The sequence below is a fragment of the Grampus griseus genome, assembly GCF_964374135.1.
Source record: "Grampus griseus genome assembly, chromosome: 17".
NCBI classification, from domain to species: Eukaryota; Metazoa; Chordata; class Mammalia; order Artiodactyla; family Delphinidae; genus Grampus; species Grampus griseus.
The window spans coordinates 57,795,194-57,814,293 of NC_139011.1; the positions used below are offsets into that span (position 1 = coordinate 57,795,194).

The following is a 19,100-nucleotide window of genomic DNA, read 5'->3' on the forward strand; positions in this document are numbered from 1 at the left end:
CAAATTCTTTAAATTAAGCCTCTATAAAATCTTCAAAGTAATGCTATATGATAGACATCACTCACTGGAATGGGTACAGAAGGTCAAGTTTTAGGAAATTCTGGCATGAACTAACTTTTAGCTTGGAAGGTAGCTTCACTATAAAGGAGGTGCAGTTTCCTCCTTTATAAATGGAAATCAGACCATATAACCCCTAATGTCTCTCTCACTTTAACATTCTGTGGTACAGCAATCAGCTGGGTGTGGTGTAATTTAGTAATAGAACAATTATTTTTAGACAAATATGAGGGGCCCAGATATTTCAAAACATCAATAACATAGATCAGGAAAGGACAGTCTGAAATAGTGAAAAATCTTCATCCATGTATTACCTAAGTCTTCTTCAGTGGAGGTGACTGAATCTCAGTGGATCCTTGCTAGGATCTTAGAGTGAGTTTACAGTTAGGTTTCTGTGACCTGGAGAAAGGGCAAGGGTGCAGCTGGACTTCGGGAACTCCATCAGCAAGGACTGGAAGGAACCAGGCTCTCCCTGCCTGTCTCTGCTTCTGAGTATCAGGCTGTTCTCTCCTCCTATAGAATGTTTTCCTGCAAATTGCAGGGAGCACGGCCATTCAAGCTGGTCTCTCACAGCTTTAGAACTCAAGAAGGACTCTCCGTTACTCTCTCTTGCCTCACATGAAAACAAAATCTTGGAGAAAGATTCTTGTTAGCCCATCCTTGGTTGATGAGGTGCCCAACCTTGGATCAGTCACTGTGATCGGTGAAATGAGTTAGATAAGATAAAGACCCACTAGAACAACGTGACTGGAGTTAGCGGAAGTAGCATTTTCTAGGAGGAAATGTTACGTTTACCAAGAGAAGGGGAGTAGTTAGACAATAAAATGACAAAGTCCACTAACCTTTTTGAAAAATTGTCAAATGAAATGAATATTTAATATTTCTTGTATATGCAGTAACTATACTAATGAACTGTTGCTTGGTAAATGTGGCCCTTGATTCGCTAATACCATGCTAGAATTTACCTAGTGGGTGCTCAGTAAGTGGTAGTGGGTGCTCAATAAGTAAGTGGTAGCTGTTATTTTTCAGATGTAACCAAGACATTAAAATCACAATTGGAATATTTTGGTATCAACTATTTGAGAACATCGTAAAGTTCCACGACACAAAGAAATTTACCTTTTCACCAAGTGTATTAGTTATTTATTACGGCAGAACAAATTACCACAGACTTGGCAGTGTAAAATAACACACATTTTTTATCTCATAGTTTCTGTGGGTCAGAAATCTGGGCACAGCTTAGCTGGGCCACCTGCTTGGGGACTGTCTCGTGAGGTTGCATTTAAGGTGTTGGCCAAGGCTAAGGTCTCATCTGGAAGCTCAATTAGGGAGGGATCCTCTCTCAAGCTCATCTAGGCGGTTATCGTCAGGATTCACTTCCTTTAAGGTTGCTGGATTGTGGACCTCAGTTCCTAGCTGGCTGTTGTCCAGAGGCAGCTCTCAGTTTCTTGCCATGTGCGCCTCCCCAGTATGGCAGATTGCTTCACTGAAGGCAGTAAAACGGAGAGTCTGCTGAAAAGATGGAATTCACAATCTTAAATAGGCTAATCACTAAGTTGACAGTCCATCACTCTTGCCATATTCTGTTGGTTACAAGTAAATCACAGGTTCTACCCACACTCATGGGGAGGGTGTTACACAGGGTGTGAATAGTAGGAGGGGAAGACCGTTGGCGGCCATCTCAGCATCTGTCTGTCCCACCAAAATGTTGATTTAAATAGTACTCACCCAGGGCTTCCCTGGTGGCGCAGTGGTTGAGAATCTGCCTGCTAATGCAGGGGACACGGGTTTGAGCCCTGGTCTGGGAGGATCCCACATGCCGCGGAGCAACTAGGCCCGAGAGCCACAACTGCTGAGCCTGCGTGTCTGGAGCCTGTGCTCTGCAACAAGAGAGGCAGCGATAGTGAGAGGCCCGCACACCACGATGAAGAGTGGCCCCCACTTGCCACAACTAGAGAAAGCCCTCACGCAGAAACGAAGACCCAACACAGCAAAAATAAATAAAATAAATTAATAAACTCCTACCCCCAACATCTTAAAAAAAAAATAGTACTCACCCAGTGTAAGGCTAGGAGTGAGATATTTAGCTAGTAAAAAAACAGTGCTTAGTGGAAAAAAAATAGCCCTGTAAAGGAAGTCCAGGCTTAGATCTGCTATTACTCTAGAGTCCATCAAAAAGGTACTAAGCTAAACATTCTAGTTAACGGCTCAGATACCCACAGTCCCTAGTTAGTCCTATGAAAAGCTGTCTTACTCATCTCTGTACCCCCAGCATTCCCAGCTTGGTGGCTAACTCATAGTGGATGCTAAGTGCTGAAAGAATAAATGTTTATTAAGCCTGCATTTCCATGTGGTGGGAAGCAGTATAGTGTACCAGTTCAGAGCACGAACTTCGGAGCCAGAAAAAGCTGGGATCACATCCTTGCTCTGCCATTTACTTGCTGTGTGACCTTGGGCCAGATGCTCAAATTCTCCAAGCCTCAGTTTCTTCATCTGTGAAATGGGGCTAATCATACCACATTTTTTTCATCTGAGGCACCATGGATTTTAGAATATAGCATCATTTTATGTGTAATTCATAAAGAAAAATTGCTACCAAGTAAACTATGATATAACTGTCTTTAAATTGAAGTATAGTTGATTTATAATGCTGTGTTCATTTCTGCTGTACAGCAAAGTGATTCAGTTATACATATATATACATTCTTTTTCATATTCTTTTCCATTATGGTTTATCACAGGATATTGAATATAGTTCCCTGTGCTATACAGTAGGACCTTGTTGTTTGTCCATTCTATATATAATAGTTTGTATCTGCTAACCCCAAACTCCCAATCCATTCCTCCCCTACCCTCCTCCCCCTTGGCAACCGCAAGTCTTTTCTCTATGTCCATGTGTCTTAAACTGTGATATAACTTGATTGATTATAAGATGTACCCTGTTTGCAAACACATTAGAATATGGAAAAACATGTGTGCTTTAGAATTGATGTATTGTGCTGGTGCTGACCTGATGTGGTTTTTATAAAGTTTAAATGAGATGGCATGCATCAAACACCTAGCAAATGGTACCTTTCATATAGTAAGAGCCTAATAAGTATTAGCTATTATCCTTAGCAATTATGGTCATCTTGCAAATCCTAAAACAAATCATTGTGTGTTGTTTTCTTTTTTAATATCTGAAATCAAGTTGCAGAACATATCTACAGAGCCAGTGTTGATTTTTGCAAATAAGGAGTGAGGTATCAGCAAAATGTCTGTATCAGACCTGTGATTCTGTCCAAAAAGCTTAAGTGTGACACTTGACAAAGGGCTTTTGGTGGGAAGTGTGCTTCCCACATTTCATGTCTTGAACAAAGGTAGAATAAAGGCCCAAATTATGCTTAGTAACTCAACAAGTTGAAAGCCAGCTTTTAATGCAGCTCTGCTCTGCTTACCTGCTCTTGTGATAGCTGATAATTTGATGACTAGCTGAGCAGTTGCTCCACAGTAAACCACAGGAAGGCCTTTATGCCCAAAGCCAGCAATGCCTCAAATGACAATGAAGAGCTGTTTGAAGCAACATGATATTGATACCAGTTGCTCTGAAGGTAGAGCTGTAAGACAGCACCAGAGAAGGACAAAGCCTGGACAGAGAGAGTGTATGTTAAATTGACTGCAGTTATAAGAAACAAAGCCCAATGCACTTCAAGTGTATGGAAGGACAGCTGACCATTCTTTGTCTCCATGGACACCTTGAAAGACTTCATAATACTTGTCCCATCATACCCCTAAGCACACGATTCTTGCTATTTAATTGCCTGTGTGTCTAGCTGGACTCTAAGCTCAGAGGGGGGTGTGATTGTGTCTCTCCTGCTCCCATTCTATCTGCAGTAACTAGCACTCAGAAGGTTCTAAAATCTTCACTGGATAATTGATTGAATACTGTTTAACCTTAAGCAGAGGAGTGAATAATGTATAATGATGCCAAACTCTGTCAAAACTTCAATTTAAAATAAATCCATTTGAATTTGAACAGAAAGGATTCGTCAATATGTATTTGTCAAAATTCTGCGTTATGGTCTACCATTAAGGCATGTTCTTTCGATTAAAGCAAGTTCCTGGGAAATAGGTATTGTGACGATGGGAAGAGCAATAGAGAATTGTTGCAAACCACCTGTCCCTCAGCTTTACTCCAGGTGATGGGGCAGATTGTGAACACCTCTGTTCTCCTTGTTCTTCAGTGATGTTCATAGCCATGTGATGGTGGGCAGGTCACTTAAACTTGTAGTCTGAATCGCCTAGTCTCTAAAATGGAAATGATAATAATACCTCCTCATGGGGTTGATGTGAGGATAAAAGGAAACCGTATCTTTAAAACACCTAATATTATTCCTGGTGCATAGTAAGCAGTGAGTGAATGGTAAATAACATATCATCATCACAGTGGAAACACATGCATTCATATATCTGGGTACAAAGAGACTTCGGATGTTCTTAGGGGGAGAGAGATTGTATGGTGCCCTTGAATATTCTCTCCTGGTATCCAAAAGACTTGGGTTTCTGATGTTCTTTGAGGGACTCCAATGATACTCTTGCTAACACACCCCATATATCTATAGTGTCCCTTAGCCCAGTTGACTTTCCACCCCGACCCTGAATCTATACTGACCTTGTGCTCAGAGTGGGACCCCTGACTCCCTGACTGTTAAACAGTCACATACTATAGTTTTATAGGAATTAGAACTACTGCTTCTGGTTACTCCAGGGATGGAATACTAACAGGATGAGATGACCAATGAACCATGGATTGGGAATGTGTTCTGCTGCTGGACTAGGGGAAAAGTGACAACCCCAGTACCTAAGGACACTCATTTCATGTAACATGAACATGCTAGTTAACGGCACTGTTGTTGGTGTATTTCCTTCTTTCCTGGAATATTTAATGTCCCAGGACTGAAAATAACCAGAGCCCAGAAATGTGAAGCCATGGTTCTCAAGCCGGGAGACCACAGGGGGAGACTGGGGAGAAGTACAGATGCCTGAATTCTAACTGGAACCAAGTAAATCTGAATCTTTGGAGCTGGGCCCAGATGAGCACTCAGTGTTGAGAACATTGGATTTAGAGATTCTAGGAATCACTTTGTTTCTCAGCATTCATGTCTGTTTTCCTTAGCTGGACCCTTTCTGTTTTGTTTTTTCTTAAGTGTTTTATTTGCTTTGAGTTGTTTTTTTTTTCTTTTTTTTTTTTTTTTGCGGTACGCGGGCCTCTCACTGTTGTGGCCTCTCCCATTGCGGAGCGCAGGCTCAGCGGCCATGGGCCCAGCCGCTCCGCGGCATGTGGGATCTTCCCGGACCAGGACACGAACCCGTGTCCCCTGCATCGGCAGGCAGACTCTCAACCACTGTGCCACCAGGGAAGCCCTGCTTTGAGTTTCGATAGAGCTGCTAGGAGATATCATAGAAGTTGACTAGCTATGAATATTAAGCTGTGGTGGCTTGGGGGCCCTTGTAAGGATGGACTTGGGTGCCTTCTTGGTACCAGGACCTGTGACACAATTATCTTCTGCTAATTATTATTAATCGTTTCCTCATTTACTATATTGATCAGTTAGGCTTGGTTTGCTGTGGTAACAAGCAACCCCCAAATCTCGTTGGATTCCAACAAAGGTTTATTTCTGGCTTACATGCTTCATGTCCGTCTAGGACTCGGGTAAATGTAGCGAGGAAGAGAGCACAGAGGCCTGAGCACCGGTATTAGAAAGGTGACATGTGTCGCTGCCACTCACATTCCTCTGACCCAAGCAAATCATGTGCCGTGCCCAGCTTCAGGGGGGCAGGGCTTGAATTCCACCCTGGGCCTGGAGGAAGGAGGCCTTGTGAACAGTCCCAAAGACCCAGACACTGAGAGTGTCTTTTTGTTTGACAGCTAGTCAGTTTCCTTTGCATTTGTCCACTTATGAAATCCCAAACTAGAAGAGGTTTTATATAAAGCTATAACTTTCAGATGTGTTCACACTTCACATCCAGTGAGCCTATCTTGCATCCATATCATTTAGTATTTTTAAGAAATTGGGGGGAGAGTTTTTTTAATTTAATACTTATTTTAGTTTTTTGTCATAATATTAATGTTAGGGTGGGAGAATGGCCGCAGAGCTGCAGATCTTCTTTCCCTTAGTATATTTGTTGAAGTCATTAGAGGTGATGGCGCACGCCAACGTGGAGGAAATACTCCCTCAAACCACTGAACGGCTGTGCTGCTTGACGCTGTGTTTATGGACGAGCTTGGCTGTCCTGCTACTGCATTTCTAGGCAGCGAGTGCCATGGCAGGATATTGAGCAAAAGGAATTGTTGAAATTAACTCAGTAAACACGATTGTAAGAAAAAATACACTGGAAGAAAAAAGTCGGGAAGGGCCTTTAGGTTGGAGAGAGCTGTTTGCTTTGCTCATTTCTCATACGGCCTGGCATTCCACGGTTTGGAATGGGCGTGGGTAGGACTTGCAGCTACTAGCTCAGGCGGTGTGTATCAAGGCCTCTGCCCATGTCACTTCTCTTCCTGGTAAAGAACCCAGATGGTCCCAAATGCCAGATGTTCCTGTGGCAAAACAGCAGAATACTAGGGAGTGTTTCTCGCTGGGTCTGCATTTGAGGTCTGGAGAGGCCTGGCAAGTTAGCACTGCATGTTCTTTTCCCATCAGCTCTGCAGCTAGCTTTGGCATGTAACTTTGTGCAGGGGCTAACACATCTTTGGGGAAGTCGACAATGCCAGCCTGGATGATATTACTTAAAAAATTTCAAAACATTCTGTCCTTTTTATAGAAATTTGCTTCACTGCTTCCTTTAGAGTGTAGGACACATTTTACCGATTAGAATTACGAGAAAAAAAGCATTCTTCAGTGCCACATCCAGTACTCACTGCTTTTGAAGAAGGAGTGATGTTTGACACAGAAATGCATCAGTGGGGAAGGGCACATTTAACGTTTGTTGTTTGGGTTCAGCGCTGGAACCAAACCAGTTTTTCTTGTCTCCCCCTTTTTTTTTTCCTGTCTGAGTGGCAGAAAGCCCAGAAATATAAGTTTGCATGCCAAGAGATGGCTCTAAATATAGTGCTGGGTGGGCAGGAAGATTGTTTCCTCATGAATGCAACTGGTGTGTGCTGAGTATTCCTCACTACCCTCCAGTGGGAAGGGGCTGCTTTAGTTGCGCTGCTCTCCAGACGCGGGCTCTTCTTCTGACTGCAGAGGACAGAAACGTGAGCCTGAACAGGTTTGCTTTGCACTCGAATCTCCAGCCAAGGAGTGTAGATCAAACAATCACTACCTAGCTGGCTTCTTTACTCTTCAGGATTGAGACAAGTAATTAAACACGTAACAATGGCCAGCTTTTAGAGACTGGGGAGAAGGTATTGTGGATGCCTTGTTTAAACACAGATTGTTTATAAGAGGTAGAAAAAATGTTGCTTTGCCTGTGTTTGCTTGGCAATACAGGAGGGTGTTGCTGGCTACTGTCTACCAGCCACCTGTGAAACTTGACTATTTTTCTCTTGTTCTCCAGGGTGGCTTTTTATCCTTCCTACCTATTTACTCTTGATGCAGTTGAAAGGAAATAGAGCTAGCAGGATTAGTAGACCAGCTTGAAAGTGCCAACTTTAAAAGATTGTTTTTCAGTTTTCCCCAAAAGCAGAGCAGGTCAGTACAATAAAGAGCTTAACTCAAAAACACCTCCCGAGCTCTTGCCCTCAGCAATTAAATAAAATATAATTTAGAACCTCAGTTTATAAATCAGATTGCCCGGAGGGAATGGAGAAAACTGGTTTGATAACTGTTTGGGTCCAGTTTCTTGTTAAAGGTTTACTTTATCTCACATTGCTTTTTTCATTTTTCTCTTGGCAGTGGACATAAAATGACAGCTTTGCAGATTAACGTGGACTTGGTTTTTAAAATCAACGTTCATAAAATGACAGCTTGCAGATTAACGTTGATTTCGGTTTTGGTAAAAGCTTATTATGCCTAAGGAAATACTGCAAAGTAGCAGGTACATGTTATATAATGCAATCATCTATGTTGAATGTATTAGCATTGAGCAGTCAATCTCAGCACGCTGTTGGTCCTAAACCAGTGTTTCTTAACCAGAAACATGAACTCAATAACAAAGAAGCAGTGGGAGGTTCCCATCTCAGGAGAACCCTGGCTGACAATGAGCTGTACCACTTGAAGGAGAGCGAAACTGTGATCTGATGCGGACCAACTCGGTAAATAGTCGTTTGTGATACCGCAAGGCCACACCTCAGCATCAGGCAATTTCACAAATCCTCACACATACTTTTAGATTCCATCAATTGCAGGAAATGCAAGGGAGAGATAACTGCTAGTAATTCATTAATACTTTTACATTAACTTTTATCTTACTCATTATAATATCTTCCATCTATATTTGGGAAATAGTACAAATACGTGGGACACAAGGTGCAGCCCCTGAAACAGTGCTCACCTCATAATTAGCAGTCAGTAAATCGTTCTGACTGAAAATTAAACATTATACAGTCAAGGGGCAATAGTTAGTGTCCAGGCAGACTCAAACACATCAGGGCCCACAGGTTGGAAACCAGGATGCAGTCTATTTCTGTGCCACTTTCTGGGACTCTTGTCTTGCCACTGTAAACAAAGATCCAGAAAGAAGCAGTGGGCAGGCTGACGGAATCATCCTTTGGTCAGGGCAGAATGCCCCAGCGCTGAGAAGCATCGTGCTGCCCACTTCACTTGGCAGTGTGATCATTATTGTGCTTGCCAGCTGAAAGTTGAAAAAACGTCCTCAGCTTTGCCACTTCTCACATGTGTCCAGATATTAAGATTTTAGTGGCTGAAAAGGAGCACAAGTTTCACAAGAACATTCTTTTGTCCAAATAAAGTTAGTAATCAATGTTGCAAAAAATAGTTTTCCACACGGAATTTATTAGAGCTATTATTTTGTAAACACTTTATTTTTCCTAAATTAATGTTTATACAAAAATTTATCTTTGAACAAGATGTCCTGAGAGATTTCACTAAACTCCTTAGAGCTGAGCTCTCCAGTACAGTTGCCGTGGGCCTCAGTGGCTGTTGAGTTTTGAGACGTAGCTGGTCAGAACTGAGATGTGCTCACACAGTGGGTTCTGAAGACTTTGTAAGGGAAAAAGGATGAAAAATATCTCAGTAATTTTTATCTTAATTACATGTTGAAATGACAATATTTTACAAATGTTATGCTAAATAAAATACATTATTAAAGTTAATTCCTCCTTTACCTTTTTTTTATAATGTGACTGCTAGAAAATTCAAAATGACGTATGCAGCTTGTGTTGTTTTTCTATTGGACAGGTGTTTACTGAATGCTGCCTGAGAATATGAGGAGACCCCCCACCCCAAGTCAGTGAGAGTGAGGAATAATAGCTGGCCCCCAATTCGACACCACTCAGCACTCGTTGCCTCTTCTAGGAGTAGACTGGGTGGATCTAAGTGACCCCAAGGGATCATTTCCTGTGCCAACCCTGATGAGTGTCACAGCTGCCTGAGGGGTGTGTTAGGGAGGAATATGGGGACATACCTTGGTTGAGCGGGAAAGAGCGCTCTGAACTCCTAGCCTCAACTCACTTGCCCACCCAGGAGGAGTTCTTGATCTGCCTAAAGGATTTTTTTTTTTTTTTTTTTGCGGTACGCGGGCCTCACACTGTTGTGACCTCTCCCATTGCAGAGCACAGGCTCCGGACGCGCAGGCTCAGCGGCCATGGCTCACGGGCCCAGCCGCTCCGTGGCATGTGGGATCTTCCCGGACCGGGGCACGAACCCGTGTCCCCTGCATCGGCAGGCGGACTCTCAACCACTGCGCCACCAGGGAAGCCCGCATGTAAATTTTTTAGAGTATTCTGTGTACTAATATTGTAAGTTTAAGGTATCTCCCTCATTTAAATAAACTTTGGCTGCCATGGGTGGTCGACATATTAAGATACTGGACATTATCAACACATAGTGTTATGTGTCCTGGAAGATTTTATGCCCGTCTGTAGTTAGACTGCTCTTTAGAACAGTTTTCTGGTGCTGGAACTTAGCTGCATAATTGCCACAGCCCTATCAACCGTAACTAAGGAATTTCCCTCTGTGCTCAGGGGATTCTTTGAATTGAAATTTCTCTTTTTATCTTGATTGTCTTTGAAATTTAATACAGTAGATAATAACATGGAAGAAGTAAGGGATGCCATCAGAAATATAATGTTAACGCCGCTTTAAAATTCCACAGGGGCTCAAAAGAAGTAAAATTATTTAGTTCCTTAATTATTAATTTGGGAACTTTAAATTTTTTATATTAAGTATGTTGAGATGGTGATACCTATACTTAAATTATATTATGGAAAAATCAGAAACAGAATACTACGTGCTGTGATTGATAGGAATGGAAGAGATGGGTCTCCTTTAAAAAAAAAAAAACCCACAATTTTTATTCTAAACTTAGTTACACCTTTTAAAAGTTAACCATTCCAAATGTAAATGTTTTTCTTAAATGATTGACCATAGATTTCGTCAAAAGAGAGTTTGTCAGTGCATACAGGGGCTGTTTCTCTTTGTCTGTTTGTTTTGTATTGTTTTGATTACTTTTTATAGCAATTTACTACCACAAGGGAATAAGTTAAAAGTTTAGGAGCTACTGAGTTTTGAGGGTCCGTCAAAAATAGAGATTCATCTGTTTATCCTCTAGTTCAAATAAACCATGTAATTAGCTATGTGAATATTTAATATTGGTTAGTTCATGTATGTCTACCCATTACCTCTAGCCTCCCCAGCAGTAAAAGGGACAGTCCCTTAGTTAAGCACATTATTTTAAGCAAAGATAACCCTTTCCCTGGCTCTGTGCATAAATAAGTGTATTTGTGCCAGTTGAGTGCATTTGTGGATTTTGATAAAAATGTCATGCATTAAATTGCAGCCAGATTAGATCAAGACAAATATAGCAGGGATGACAAGAACATTTCTTGAATGGATATTTGAAATTTTCCGTGATTTGAAAGTCCCTAAGCTCTTTGCTCTCATAAGTGATTACGCACTGCAACAGGGGAGACTATATTTAATGATTTGATAAGCAGTTTGTGCATATTTGGCTTCATGCTCCCTTGTAATTGAGTTACTTTCAAGCAGTATCTTAGGGAGATGCATTAACTCTTACATGGCCGAGGGTATAATTCATTGAAGTATTTCTCTCAATTCTATTTCAGTGTTCTAGAATGGCTCAGTCCAAAAATATATATTGCAAGACACATATGTAATTTTAAGTTTTCTGGTAGCCACATTTTAAAAAGTGAAAAGAAACAAGTGAAATTAACTTTAATAAATTCTATTTTATCTAACCCAACATGTCCAAAACATTATCATTTCAACATGTAATCAATATTTTTAAATTATTAATGGGATGTTTTAGATTTTTTTTTTTTTTCAAAATGAGTCTTCAAAATCCGGCATTTATTTTATACTTACAACACACCTCCGTTTAGGCTAGCCTCATTTCAAGTCTAGAAAGATCTCCCTATCCTGCTGCCTGGAAGCCACTCACTTGGTTTTGTCCTGAACATTCCTAACTTTTTTCCTTAATTTTCCACATTTCACTATCCTGAAGTCTTAAGATCATTAGAAAGGGACGTTTTGATAATTATACAAGCCATCACATACTGAACCATCCACTGTGCTAATAAGCATGTGTTGCATTAATTAGTTATCTCATTTACTCTCATGTGACCCTATGCAGTTAGGCACCGATATCTCTGTGTTACACACGAGGAAACTGAGATTCAGAGAGATTGATTCACCTGGCTAAGGTCACCTGGGTAGTAGGTGACAGGGTCAAGGTTGGAACCTCAGTATGCTGGGCCCTCCCCAGCTCACTGTGCTGACAACGATGGGCTGGAGAGGAGACTCCGGGCTGATTGAGCTACCAGGAGCCCTCAGATATCCACTAGAATGGAGAGGGTGCAGAATGGCACAGCACAGCTGAGCGAACTGCTAGGTCAGCTCTGAAACCTACCAGCTTTTCTGAACATCCCTGGGCCCATGCTTCTCTCTGTCCAGACCACGTTTTAGTTCGTATTTACTTAGTGGGACATGGAAGGATATTTACGCACTAACATCATAGAGACACGTCCTTAAGCATATTTATAAATTATCCTCAGTCCTCACACCCCACATTGTTTGGTGGAGAGGCGTTTTCTCTTTCTCTGGAGTCTGTAAGGATGTAGACCTGAGAGTCTCTCAACTATAGACGTAGGCGAGGAAGTAACCTCCCCCTCCTTTTCTCCTGCTCCAGGAGAGAGAGAGAAACCAGACGTGGCTTCTGAACATACTTTCCTGCTAAAAGGCTGAAGAGAAGGAAAACATTTTGCAGTGTAACTGATCTGATGAACTTCCCTAAGTTTGTTAGCACGTTAACCGTATCCGCAGCTGGCCCCTTCCTTTGGACTACTTCGGTTTGTCCATCTACACAGCAAACAGGACAAGGTCAGGAAGGATGGGGAGAGAAGATTGGAGCTTTGCTGCCTTCCTCTCCAGAGGAAAGGTTCGCTTCTGCATCCCAGGGAGACAGGGTGTTCCAATTAAACCGAAGTATGGGACACCCACCCACCTGAGCCATCTGGATACCTGCCATGTAAGAAAGGTTGACAGAAAGACTAATGGTTTCCTGGAATCTAGACTCCCAAATACCCAAGATTTGGAGAAAATGACTTATTATGTATGACCCAGAAACATGATTCCTAATCCTTGGTGGGATGAAAACAATGCCCTACTATAGAAACCCCAAAATTATACTCATAGCCTGAGTGGATCTCTGGGCTGAGCATTCGTTAAATAACCCAAATTGGTATCTGCTCTCATCATAATTGCTCATTAAAGTAGCAACAGAAAGAGGGAAAACTTTAACATTTGTGGCTTTTCCTACAGTTCTAGCCTGATCCCCAGGTTCTATTCAGTCCTTCTGGTGTGAACCTGTCGTATCTCGGCTCTTAGCCCTGGGTCTGGGCATGAAGGGATCAACCACTGTGAGTTTTGGTGTCTCCTGGTAGCCACTCAAGACAGTGTGGGAAACAGTGAGGAAAAGGAGTCACTTTCTTTTCAAGCAGGAAGTATTTCCTGAGTACCTGTGTATTAGGTGCTCAGGGGAGACAAAGTATATAAAACTATGTCCCTGCTTTCAAAGTCTGATTGAGAAAGTCAGACATACATCAGGGAAACAATATGCAACAAGATATAAGCAAGCAAGCCCTGCATTGCCCTTTCTAACAAGTTATTGGGAATTTTGTAGAATATTAAAAATATGTTTGAATGGTACTAAAAACAAGTTCTTAGTAGTGCAAAGGTTAAGGGGCTCAGTAAAAGAACGTAGACTCTGATCAAACCAACCTCATGTTAAATGCCAGGTCTTACTAGCTTTGCACACCTTTATGTGCACACCTTTAAAATATGTCCACCCAAATGTTCTCTACAAAGAATCCCAAATAATTTAGGTAGATACCCCTCCTTCAGGAGGTAGATGTTAACTCCCCTCATTTTGAGTATGGGCTAGACGTAGTGATTCACTTCCAAAGGAGAGAGCATGGAAAAGGAAAAATACTAAATTTACAGTGGAGAAGCCTGGTAGATACCCCTTTAACCAAATGATCAAGGCTGACATGATGAGAGAGACGTCATGTTGATTTTATCTCCCTTCTGAAGGGGTGTGATGAGAAAAGCACTTTACCTCTGTGGTAATCCCTCCAAAAACGCATAACCACAGTCTAATCATGAGAAAATACATCAGACGAACCTAAATTGAGGGACATTTTACAAAATAAATGACCAGTACCTCTTAAAACCAGTCAAGGTGTTGAAAAACTTGGAAAAATTGAGAAACCATCACAGGTCAGAGGAAACATGGCAACTAAATGCAATGTGGTAACCTGGATAGATCTTGGAAGAGAAAAAAGACATTCATGAAAAAAGTCGGGAAATCCAAATAAAGTCTGGAGTTTAGTTAGTAGTAATGTACTAATGTTGGTTTCTTAACTTTGACAAACATACCAGAGTACTGTGAGATGATAACATTAAGGGTAAGTGAAACTAGGGGTGTACGGGAAATCTCTGTATTGTTTTTTCAACTTTTCCATACATCTATTTGGAAAATTGTTCCAAATAAAAAGTTAATTTTAAAAAACATACGTCCATTTATTTTATGCAAATATATAGAAAGGCCTCATATCATACATGGTGCTCATTGATAATAATGGTCACCTGGAGGGAAGGGCCTGGAAATTAAATGTGATGATGAAGTAAGACTTAGTTTTATCATAATATTTGCATATTTTACAATGAGACTACATTTACATATTCACTATTATTTGTATAATAAAACAAAACTTTAACATATTTTGGCATGTTTAGACTCAGCTGGAATGGGTTTCAGGAGGTATCTCTATCCAGCAGCTTAGCTAGTGTGGCAGACAGAATAATGGTCCCCCCAAAATGTCCATGTCCTAATCCTTGAAACATGTGAATATGTTACCTTACATTGAAAATGGGACTTTACAGATGTGCTGATTTAAAGATATTGAGTTGTGAGATTATCCTGAAATATCTGGGTGGGCCCAATGTAGTCATAAAGGTCCTTATAAGAGGGATGCAGGAGGGTCAATCAGAAGCCGATGTGACAGTGGAAGTAGGGAGAGAGACTGGAAGATGCTACACTGGCTGCTGGCTTTGAAGATGGAGGAAAGAGCCACAAGCCAAGGAATGTAGGCTGCCCGTAGAAGCGGGAAAAGGAAAGGAACCGTGTTCTCCCCTAGCATCTCCAGGAGGAATGCAGCCCTGATGATGCGTTTTTGAACTTCTGACTTCCAGAATTATTGTAATTAACAAATTTGTGTTTGTTTTAAACGTATATATATCCACAAATTCTTGGATACCTCCGAGTTTGACTGCCTTCCCCTTGGGTGGACTGTATTTAGTGAGACTTCTAGCGAATAAAATGTGGCATAATTGATGATACGTAATTTCCAAGACTACGTCATAAAAGGCAAGTGACTTCCTCCTTGCTGTCTCTGGGATCACTTGCTTTGGAGAAAGCCAGCTGCCATGTTGTGGAGTCACTCAAGCAGCTCTGTGAAGAGGCTCACCTGATAAGGAACTGAGCCCTCCTGCCAGCAGTCATTACATTTTCCTGCCAACCCCCTTGCCACTGAGCCTTTCTATAAAAGGGCTGTCCAGCCCCAATCAGGCCTTCAGATGACTGCAGTCATGGCTGATATCTTGCCTACAACCTCAAGAGAAGCCTTGAACCAGAACACCAAGCTAGGTGACTCCCAAATTTCTGACCACAGAAACTGTGAGACACAAATGCTTGTTGTTTAAGCCATTAAGCTTTAGGGTCATCTGTTATGCAGCAATAGGTAATTGATATAGTATGAAACATGGTTAACATGCTGCCTGGTATACATGTATAAGTACTGAATAAATTATAGTTTTTATTCTTATTGTTAAGAAACTTATTTTTCTTCCCCTGTTATTCTAGTCTTCCCATTTTCTCTCCACTTGAAACAGTGATCCTTAACCATAACTGCACATTAAAATCAAAAAACAAAACAAAACAAACAAACAGAAAAAAAACAAAAACAAAACTAAAAAAAGCCATAGGGCCCAAAGCCTTAGGCCAGATTAATTAAATTAAAAATTCTGGATGGGCTCAAACATCAATATATTTTGAAAATTACTGTAGCAGTTTTCATGGACAGGGAGGGTAAAGGGCCACTGCTATAGAAACAGTAACATTTAAATAAGGACTGCTAAAATTCTATGACCTCTGAACTTAAGAGCATAAAGTTGTATTTCTTGCTAATTCATCAAAATAGGCTTTACACACTGAGGAAAATGTGTTGCAAAAAAAAAAAAAAAAACAGTTTAAAAACTGTCCACTGAAATAACATGTGATCTTATAGCCAGCCTCCTTTGAAAGGAATGAAGCAATCTTTAACTAGAGGAGTTTATCAACTAGGCAGAGAGACCACAGGATAATTCTGTTGACCTTGCAGCAGCAAAATGGACTATTTGTGGATTGTATTCCAAAGGAGAGTTAATGTTTTCCTTGGTTAATGTGCTGAACTGGAATTCCTTCTTTCCTGTTTATATTTTCTTTCTCTCTGTCAAGCATAAGTACCAAAGAAACATTTGCTGAATACGAATTATCTGCTTAAGGCATCTAGGAAAAAATTAATTACGAATTTGTTTAAATATCTTTTAGTTGATAAAAAAAAAAGGTCTGCATATTTCATACTGAAAATACGGAGCCACGAAATAGGGAATCTATAATTAACATAGAAGAGTTTGTCATTTCATCCCCTTGCATAACCCAGGGAAAGAAATAATCCACCAGGAGTCAGGTCTCTACCAAAATGAGTTTTTACCTTTCTATCTTGTCATCTGGGTAGCTCATTGGCAAAGGAGTGAATCATATGGTAATTCCTGGGCTAAGCAGGCTCATTATGGTCCAATGAAAGTCTGTTACTAAGATTTGGACACTAAGTTGCATATATTTAAAAGGCATTTTGTTGAATGTAGATTTTGTGGGTGGCGCTTTAGAAGATTATGAAGATTCTGCCCCTGACTCAGCAGGTTTGCAACACCATTGACAAAATGAAAGTTGGTATGTAATGTACTTCAAGTTTTTGCATTTTAAACCATGAATAAAATATAATTTCAAAGAAAAGGATTACAAGCATGGATCAAGTTTGATAGAGAAGGTAAGTAGGAGAAGGCAGTATTTGGTTCTAATAAGTAAGAGTGCTAGGTCCTTGGTATTTGATGACCAGATCATGATATAGTTGGAATAAATAAGGAGAAAGGAGAGCATCTAGGCTGGAAGAGAATCACAAAAGCAAAAATAAGCATCACGTGGGGAGTAGTGAAATGACTGACTTATATAAAGTGGAAGTTTAGTTGAAAAGGAGTAAGGAATAAGGAGACCAAGACCATATGATGTTGAAGCCTTGAAGACCAGGCTGAGTACCCAGAAGTCACTGAAGATTCTTGAACAGATTGAAATTGGGGGGATGTGTACAGAGAAGAGGGTAAGCGGAGTAATCAATATGCTGGATGATTTGGAAAGAGTAGAAAATTAGAGAGAGAGAGACAAATCTCAGACATGGTAGAGATGAATCAAGAAACTTGACTTGCTGATTAATTAGATAAATAGTCTTCCTTTAGTGGGTATGTTTTACCCTGAGGACCAGCTTCATGTGGCCAATAGCCATCAATAGATAGTGATGGAGATAAAAATGTAATCAACAAATAATTTACTTTGTACCATATCTTCATTATCCATTCCATTCTTTATCCATATCCATGGAAGCAACATGGTTGCTTCCATGTCTTGGCTACTGTAAGTTTTTTGGGGGGGGGGTTGTTTGTTTTTTGGCCGTGCTGCACAGCATATGGGATCTTAGTTCCCCGATGATCAACCAGGGATCGAACCCACGCGCCTTGTATTGGAAGTGTGGAGTCTTAACCACTGGACCACTAGGGAAGTCCCTGATGTCTTGGCTATTGTAAACAGTGCTGCAATGAACATTGGGGTGCATGTATCCTTTTGGAGCATGTTTTTCTCTGGATATATGCCCAGGAGTGGGATTGCAGGATCATATGGTAGCTCCATTTTTAGTTTTTTAAAGAACCTCCATACTGTTCTCCACAGTGGCTGTACCAATTTACATTCCCACCAACACTGCAAGAGGGTTCCCTTTTCTCCACACCCTCTCCAGCATTTATTGTTGGCAGATTTTTTGATGATAGCCATTTTGACTGGTGTGAGGTGATATCTCATTATAGTTTTGATTTGCATTTCTCTAAGAATTAGCGATGTTGAGCATCTTTTCATGTGCTTCTTGGCCATCTGTATGTCTTCTTTGGAGAAATATCTATTTAGGTCTTCTGCCCATTTTTTGATTGGTTGTTTGTTTTGATGATACTAAGCCACATGAGCTGTTTGTAAATTTTTGGAGACTAATCCCTGTCGGTCACATCATTTGCAAATATTTTCTCCCATTCTGTGGGTTGTCTTTTCATTTTGTTTATGGTTTCCTTTGCTGTGCAAAAGCTTTTGAGTTTAATTAGGTCCCTTTTGTTTATATTTGTTTTTATTTCCATTACTCTGGGAGATGGATTGAAAACGATATTGCTGCGATTTATGACAGAAAGTGTTCTTTCTGCCTATGTTTTCCTCTAAGAGTTTTATAGTGTCCGGTCTCACATTTAGGTCTTTAATCTATCTTGAGCTTATTTTTGTGTATGGTGTTAAAGAATTTTCTAATGTCATTTTTTTACATATAGCTGTCCAGTTTTCCCAGCACTATTTATTGAAGAGACTGTCTTTCCACTATTGTATAGTCTTGCCTCCTTTGTCATAGATTAATTGACCATAGGTGCATGGGTTTATTTCTGGGCTTTATATCCTGTTCCATTGATCTATATTTCTATTCTATTACTCAGCCATTAAAAAGAATGAAATAATGCCATTTGCAGCAACATGGATGGACCTAGAGATTGTCATACTGAGTGAAGTAAGTCAGACAGAGAAAGAGAAATATAGTATGATATTGCTTATATGCGGAATCTATTGATAGAAAGAAATGATTCAAGTGAATTTATTTACAAAACAGAAACAGACTCACAGATTTAGAGAATGAACTTATGGTTACCAGGGGCGGGGGTGGGGGGAAGGGTGGGGAGAAGTGATAGGGAGTTTGGAATTGACATGTACACACTGCTATATTTAAAATGGAGAACCAACAAGGACCTACTGTATAGCACAGGGAACTCTACTCAATATTACGTAACAACCTAAATGGGAAAAGAATTTGAAAAAGAATAGATACATGTATATGTATAACTGAATCACTTTGTTGTACACCTGAAACTAACACAACATTGTTAATCAACTGCACTACAATATAAAATAAAAAGTTAAAACAAAACAAAGAAAAACCAAATAACCTACTTTGAACATTTGAGTCACAAATCTAT

The 19,100-nt window shown here is 40.5% G+C and overlaps 1 protein-coding gene across 1 annotated transcript in view; it reads left to right on the forward strand.

Moving 5' to 3' along the window:
- ZNF704 (zinc finger protein 704) overlaps positions 1 to 19,100 on the forward strand; it is a 207,001-nt gene that overhangs the window by 105,791 nt on the left and 82,110 nt on the right. The gene's annotated exons all lie outside the window — the stretch shown is intronic.